Source organism: Triticum aestivum, chromosome 2D (genome assembly GCF_018294505.1).
Source record: "Triticum aestivum cultivar Chinese Spring chromosome 2D, IWGSC CS RefSeq v2.1, whole genome shotgun sequence".
NCBI classification, from domain to species: Eukaryota; Viridiplantae; Streptophyta; class Magnoliopsida; order Poales; family Poaceae; genus Triticum; species Triticum aestivum.
Window position 1 is genome coordinate 24,250,934 of NC_057799.1, and position 6,857 is coordinate 24,257,790.

Sequence of the window (6,857 nt, forward strand, 5' to 3'; positions counted from 1 at the left end):
AACGCGATGAGCCGGCAACGCCACCGCCACGCCGCCAGCACCCGGGGACCCGAAGACCAGGATCCACAGCCCCAGAGCGACATCGACCTAGCCACGCCTCGCTTTCCTCACTACCAAACATCCCGAAGAAGCAGCCGTCAATGCCGGATCCGAAGCCACCGATCCGAGGATCCCATCGATCCACCTACACACGGCCTCCACGAGGCCCACAACCTCCCCAAGCTCCGCAATGACGGCGCCGCTGCATTGGAGGTAGAGCTGGGAAACCAAAACGCGATGAGCCGGCTATGCCACTGATACGTCTCCAACGTATCTATAATTTTTGATTGTTCCATGCTATTATATTATCTATTTTGGATGTTTAATGGGCTTTAATATGCACTTTTATATTATTTTTGGGACTAACCAATTAACCGGAGGCCTAGTGCCATTTTCTGTTTTTTTGCCTATTATAGTGTTTCGTAGAAAAGGAATATCAAACGGAATCCAAACAGAACGAAACCTTCGCGAGGATCTTTCTTGGAACAAACGCAACCCAGGAGACTTGGAGTGGAAGTCAGAGACGCAATGAGGCAGCCACGAAGCAGGAGAGCGCGCCCCCACCCTCATGGGCCCCTCGTTGCTCCACCGACGTACTTCTTTCGCCTATATATACCCTTATACCCTAAAAACATCCAGGGGAGCCACGAAACCACTTTTCCACCGCCGCAACCTTCTGTACCCGTGAGATCCCATCTTGGAGCCTTTTCCGGAGCTTCGCCAGAGGGGGAATCGATCATGGAGGGCTTCTACATCAACACCATATCCTCTCCGATGATGTGTGAGTAGTTTACCACAGACCTTCGGGTCCATAGTTATTACCTAGATGGCTTCTTCTCTCTCTTTGGTTCTCAATACAAAGTTCTCCTCGATGTTCTTGGAGATCTATTTGATGCAATACTTTTTTTGTGGTGTGTTTGCCGAGATCCGATGAATTGTGGATTTATGATCAAGTTTATCTATGAATAATATTTGGTTCTTCTCTAAATTCTTATATGCATGATTTGTTATCTTTGTAAGTCTCTTCGGATTATCGGTTTAGTTTGGCCTACTAGACTGATCTTTCTTGCAATGGGAGAAGTGCTTAGCTTTGGCTTCAATCTTGGGGTGTCCTTTCCCAGTGACAGCAGGGGCAGCAAGGCACGTATTGTATTGTTGCCATCAAGGGTAAAAAAGATGGGGTTTATATCTTATTGCTTGAGTTTATCCCTCTACATCATGTCATCTTGCCTAATGCATTACTCTGTTCTTATGAACTTAATACTCTAGATGCATGCTGGATAGCAGTCGATGTGTGGAGTAATAGTAGTAGATGCAGAATCGTTTCGGTCTACTTGACACGGACGTGATGCCTATATTCATGATCATGCCTAGATATTCTCATAACTATGCGCTTTTCTATCAATTGCTCGGCAGTAATTTGTTCACCCACCATAATATATGCTATCTTGAGAGAAGCCACTAGTAAAACCTATGGCCCCCGGATCTATTTTCTATCATATAAGTTTCCGATCTACAATTCTCGTTTACTATTTTGCAATCTTTACTTTTCAATCTATACAACAAAAATACCAAAAATGTTTATCATACTATCTTTATCAGATCTCACTTTTGCGATTGGCCGTGAAGATATTGACAACCCCTTTATCGCGTTGGTTGCAAGGTTTTGATTGTTTGTGCAGGTACTTGGTGACTTGCGTGTAATCTCCTACTGGATTGATACCTTGGTTCTCCAAAACTGAGGGAAATACTTATGCTACTTTGCTGCATCACCCTTTCTTCTTCAAGGGAAAACCAACACATGCTCCAGAGGTAGCACTGGGCAGCCGGACGGGTGAGGCGAGGGGCGGGCTTGGCCTGTGCTGGCGTTCTTCCTTGCCGTTTTTCGTGCGGACAGCATTTCCGGCATTTAGCTCTTGCCAGCCGGACAGTCGAGCTGCGAGCTGTAGCTGGGACGAAGAGAGGGCTTTGGCATCGACACATTACATAGCCGACGTCGGATGGTGCCGGCTTGAGCCGAGTTGGCAAGCCCCCGGGCCGGCTGACCGGACCTGGGCAGGGCGAAAGAATGAATACTGATGCATAGGAGAAGCTTATCGTATAGATAAAAAGGTAGCCCCCGAGTGCGCCTCGGGTGACCTGTTGTCTTTTCTTAATACAAAATGTAGCACGGTACATACACTGCATCAACTGTAAAATGGGCGGAGAAGGTTCGCATTCCACAGCCGCTCCATCTCTTGTCCGGCTTTGTATCTCTTGCTACCCTAGGCATTTGTGCATCGATGAGGTCGTAGGAGTCGTTGCCCATGGCCTTGCTGATGATGAAAGGCCCCTCCCAAGGAGCCGAGAGCTTGTGCTGGCCGGCTCTCCGCTGGATCAGCCTGAGCACAAGGTCGCCCTCGCAGAAAGCACGCGGCTTTTGATCTTCTTGTTGTGGTAGCGGCGTAGGCTCTGCTGGTAGATGGCGGGCCGGCTGAGTGCTAGCAGCCGGGCCTCTTCCAGCAGATCGATGCCGTCTTCTCGTGCCTCCTTGGCTTCCTCCTCCATGTACATTGTGATGCGAGGCGAGTCGAACTCGTTGTCAGTTGGGATGACAGCCTCGGCCCTGTACACGAGGAAGAAGGGAGTGAAGCCGGTTGCTCGATTCGGCATGGTCCGGAGACTCCAAAGGGCAGCTGGCAGCTCTTCGATCCAGCAGCTGGCCGAGCGCTCCAGCGGCTCAACCAGCCGGGGCTTGATGCCGGACAGGATGAGGCCCTTTGCTCGCTCCACCTGGTCGTTTGACTGCGGATGGGCAACGGACGCTAGGTCCAGTCGGATGCCCTGCGTTGCACAGAAACGGGCCAAGGCGCCTTTGGCGAAGTTCCTGCCATTGTCGGTGATGATGCTGGGCGGGATGGCGTACCGGGCGGTGATATTCGCAATGAATGTGACGGCAGTCGGACCATTCAGCTTCTTGATCGGCTTAGCCTCGATCCACTTGGTGAACTCGTCCACGAGAACCAGCAAATGGGTCATGCCACCGCGTGCTGTCGTGAATGGGCCAACCATGTCTAACCCCCACACGGCAAACGGCCAGGTAAGGGGGATGGTCTTGAGTGCAGAAGCCGGTAGGTGCTGCTTGGAGCTGAAGCGCTGGCATCCCTTGCACTTGCGGACCAACTCCTTTGCGTCGTCCAAAGCAGTCGGCCAGAAAAAGCCATTGCGGAAAGCTTTGGCAACGAGGGCTCTGGAGGTGGCATGGTGGCCACATTCGCCTTGATGAGTATCCCTGAGGATAGCAATGCCCTTCTCCGGCTCAACGCAGCGCTGGAAGACACCAGTCACGCTACGCATGTGTGAGTAGTTTATCCAACGTAGTGTAAGATGCCTCCCAGCGTTGCACCTGCCGGGCCAAGATCTCGTCGGCTGGTAGCGCTCGGCTCACCATAAAGTTGAGGATGGGCTACGCCCAAGATGGAGCTTCTACCACCGTCATGACAGCAACCGGTACTGGGGTGGCCGGGTTGGGAGGCGGCGGGTCAGAGCCAGCCGCTGCTTGCTGCGTCGTTGATGTCCCCAGGCGGACCGCAGCAATCCCCGGGCCAGATTCTGAAGTCCCCGGGCCGGGTTCGGGTGCTGCAGCCCCTGGGCCGCTTGCCGAAGTCCCCGGGCCGACTGCTGAAGTCCCCTAGCCGGATCTGACTGCTCCGGGGTCAGCCGGCATGAAGATGGACTTTGATTCTGGCGAAGGCTTGATAGACGGCTTGCGCAGGCACTCAAGGGAGACACCGGCTGGTATGGCCTGCCTGGTGGAGCCAATCCGTGCCAGGGTGTCGGCTTGCTCGTTGTCGGTCTGCGGCAAATGGAGGAACTCGCACCCGTCGAAGTGCCCAATGATCTGCTGGACGAGGAAGCGGTTGCTCGCCATGTTGGCGTCCTTGGCGTCCCAGTCGCCAGACGATTGCTAGACCACCAAGTCCGAGTCGTCGTCGCCCAGAATCCGGTGGATGCTGATCTCCTTGGCTAGCCGGAGCCCGTGGATGAGTGCCTCGTACTCGGCCACATTGTTAGAGGCGCCAAAGTGGATCTGCAGTGTGTACTTGAGTTTGTCGCCTTTGGGAGAGGTGAGGACGATGCCGGTTCCCAAACAGATGTGCACCTTCGAGCCATCGAAGTGCATCTGCCAATGGGTAGAATCCGGCACTGGCGGAAGGTACTGGGTCTCGGCCCAGTCGACTAGGAAGATAGTCAGTGCTTGGGACTTGATGGCGGTGCGGGGCTAGTAGAGGATGGTGTGGGGAGCCAGCGCGATGACCCACTTTGCCACCTGCCCTGACGCATCTCAGTTGCCCATGATCTCAGCAAGGGGGATGCTGCAGACGACCGTGATGGTGTGCTCCTGGAAGTACCGCTTCAGCTTCTTGGCGACAAAGTACACGCCGCAGCACATCTTCTGGTAGTGGGGGTAGTTCTGTTTGGAGGCGGACAACACCTCGCTCAGGAAATAGACTGGCCTCTGGACCGGCTAGGCCTTGCCGTCTTCTGGGCGCTTGACCACGATCATGGTGCCGACAACCCGGCTGGTAGCTGCGATGTAGAGGAACATGTGCTCTTTAGCAACCAGAGCGGCCATAACAGGCGGCGTGGACAGCATCCGCTTGAGCTGGAGGGAGGCCTCATCCGCCTGGTCGGTCCACTCGAAACAGGTGGTCTTCTTCATCAAATGGTACAAGGGGAGGCCCTTCTCGGCCAGCCGGCTGATGAACCAGCTGAGGGATGCTAGGCACCCGGTGAACTTCTGGACGTCTCGCAGTCGGGTTGGCTTCTTCATTCGCTCAATGGCCTTGTTTGCACAAGGTTGCACTCGATCCCGTGCTGAGAGACAAGGAAACCAAGGAGCTGGCGGCTGGTACTCCGAAGACACACTTCTCCTAGTTGAGCTTGATCTGGAAGTGGCGCGAGTTGGCGAAGGTCTCCTTGAGATCCTCCAAAAGGGTGCTGTGCTTCTTCGTCTTCACCACAACATTGTCCACATATACGTGGGCGTTTCTGCCGAGTTGCTTCAGGAGGCACTTCTGCATATAGGGCTGAAAGGTGCCACTGGCATTCCTCAAGCCAAACGTCATGGTGATGTAGCAGAAGGCGTCGAATGGTGTGATGAAAGCGGTCTTCAGGCGGTCAGCCGGACCTAGCTTCATCTGGTGGTAGCCGGAGTAGGCTTCCAAGAAGGACATCAGCTCGCAGCCGGCCGTGGAGTCGATCAACTGATATATCTGGGGCAAGGAAAAAGGGTCCTTGGGGCAGGATTTGTTGAGGCTAGTGTAGTCGATACACGTACTCCACTTGTTTTTCTTCTTCAAAACGAGGACTAGGTTGGCGGGCCAGCCTGGGTAGAACACTTCCATGATGAAGTCGGCTGCCAGAAGCCGGGTGATTTCTTCACCAACGATCCTTCTCTTCTCTTCTGGCATGCGGCGGAGGGGTTGCTTGACCGGCTTAGCATCCGGCCGCACATGCAGCTTGTGCTCGGCGAAATCCTTCGGAACACTCGGCATGTCCTTGGGGGACCATGGAAAGATATCCTGATTCTCACAGAGGAAGTCGATGAGCTTGCTTTCCTATTTGATCTCGAGGTGAGACCCCACGACAGCAAATCTCTCCGGGTGTGCCGGGTCCAAGGCGATCTTCTTGGTTCCCTTGGCCGGCTGGAAGGAGCACTGGGCCTCCGTGTCCTTTGGATCGGATGGTATTGTCGGCTGCTCGCTGGCCATGGCCACCGCCCAGTTAAGGAGGTGCTTCTCTTCGGCGATGACGAGGGACTCGGCCAGCCGGCTGCTGGCAGCAACGCAACTGAGCGACTTCTGGTAGTCGCCGGCAATGGTGATGATGCCCTTGGGACCCATCATCTTCATCTTCAGGTAGGCGTAATGCGGCACCGCCATGAATTTGGCCAGTGCAGGCCGGCCCAAGAGCGTGTGGTAGGGGCTGTCCAAACCAACCACCTCGAACCAGATCGGCTCGCGGTGAAAGTGGTTCTTGTCGCCGAACAGGACATCAATCTTGATCTTGCCGATTGGGGAGCAGGAAAGCCCAGGGACTATGCCATGGAACACGGTTCGGCTGGGCTGGAGTTGCTTCTCCTTGATGCCAACTTCTCCATGGTGTCGCAGTAGAGGATATTGATGCTGTTGCCGCTGTCTATCAGGATCCGGGAGAAGCAGCAGGCCCACCTGATGGCTCGAGGTGGGCCTCTCGGACCACTGCATAAACCGGGGGACCTCTGAGCCGACAGCGTTCACCTCGCGGTGTTGCTGGCGCCGACTGTGCTTGTCGTCGGCTTCACTGGTGAAGACGACGTAGGTGGCGTTGGTGTCGGGGAACTCGTCTTGGAGCATGCCGACTAGGTGGGGCGCCGACTACTGAGGAGGCTGAGCCGCCGCGCCGGCTGGAGGAGGCGGCAGGCCCTCACCCTTGGCGATTTTGGCGAGCCAGTTGCACTGCCGGGTGGTGTGGTTAGATGGCTTCACGCCGCTGTGGAATTTGCATGGGGCCTCGAGGGCTTGCTCGAAGGAGAAGGCAGGCATCCACACACCCTTGCCGCCCTTCTGGCGCTTGGGGCCGGGTTGCCCGGCCGGCTGCTGACCCTCGACAATGGCCACTTGCCAGCTATTGGTAGCTGGCTGCTGGGCCTTGCGCTTGTTGTCGTTCGGCTGTTGGCGTCGGTTGGAGTCACTGGCCGGCGTTTGAGAAGCCGGCAGGAGCACCTTCCCAGACGCGTCAACCCGGATCTCCGACTTCATGGAGGAATCGGCGGTGGCGTACTTGTCCGCCATGAC

The 6,857-nt window shown here is 55.2% G+C and overlaps 1 pseudogene; it reads right to left on the reverse strand.

Moving 5' to 3' along the window:
* LOC123055566 (uncharacterized) overlaps window positions 1-3,949 on the reverse strand; it is a 14,788-nt pseudogene extending 10,839 nt beyond the window's left edge.
* Window positions 3,950-6,857: the final 2,908 nt, after the last annotated feature.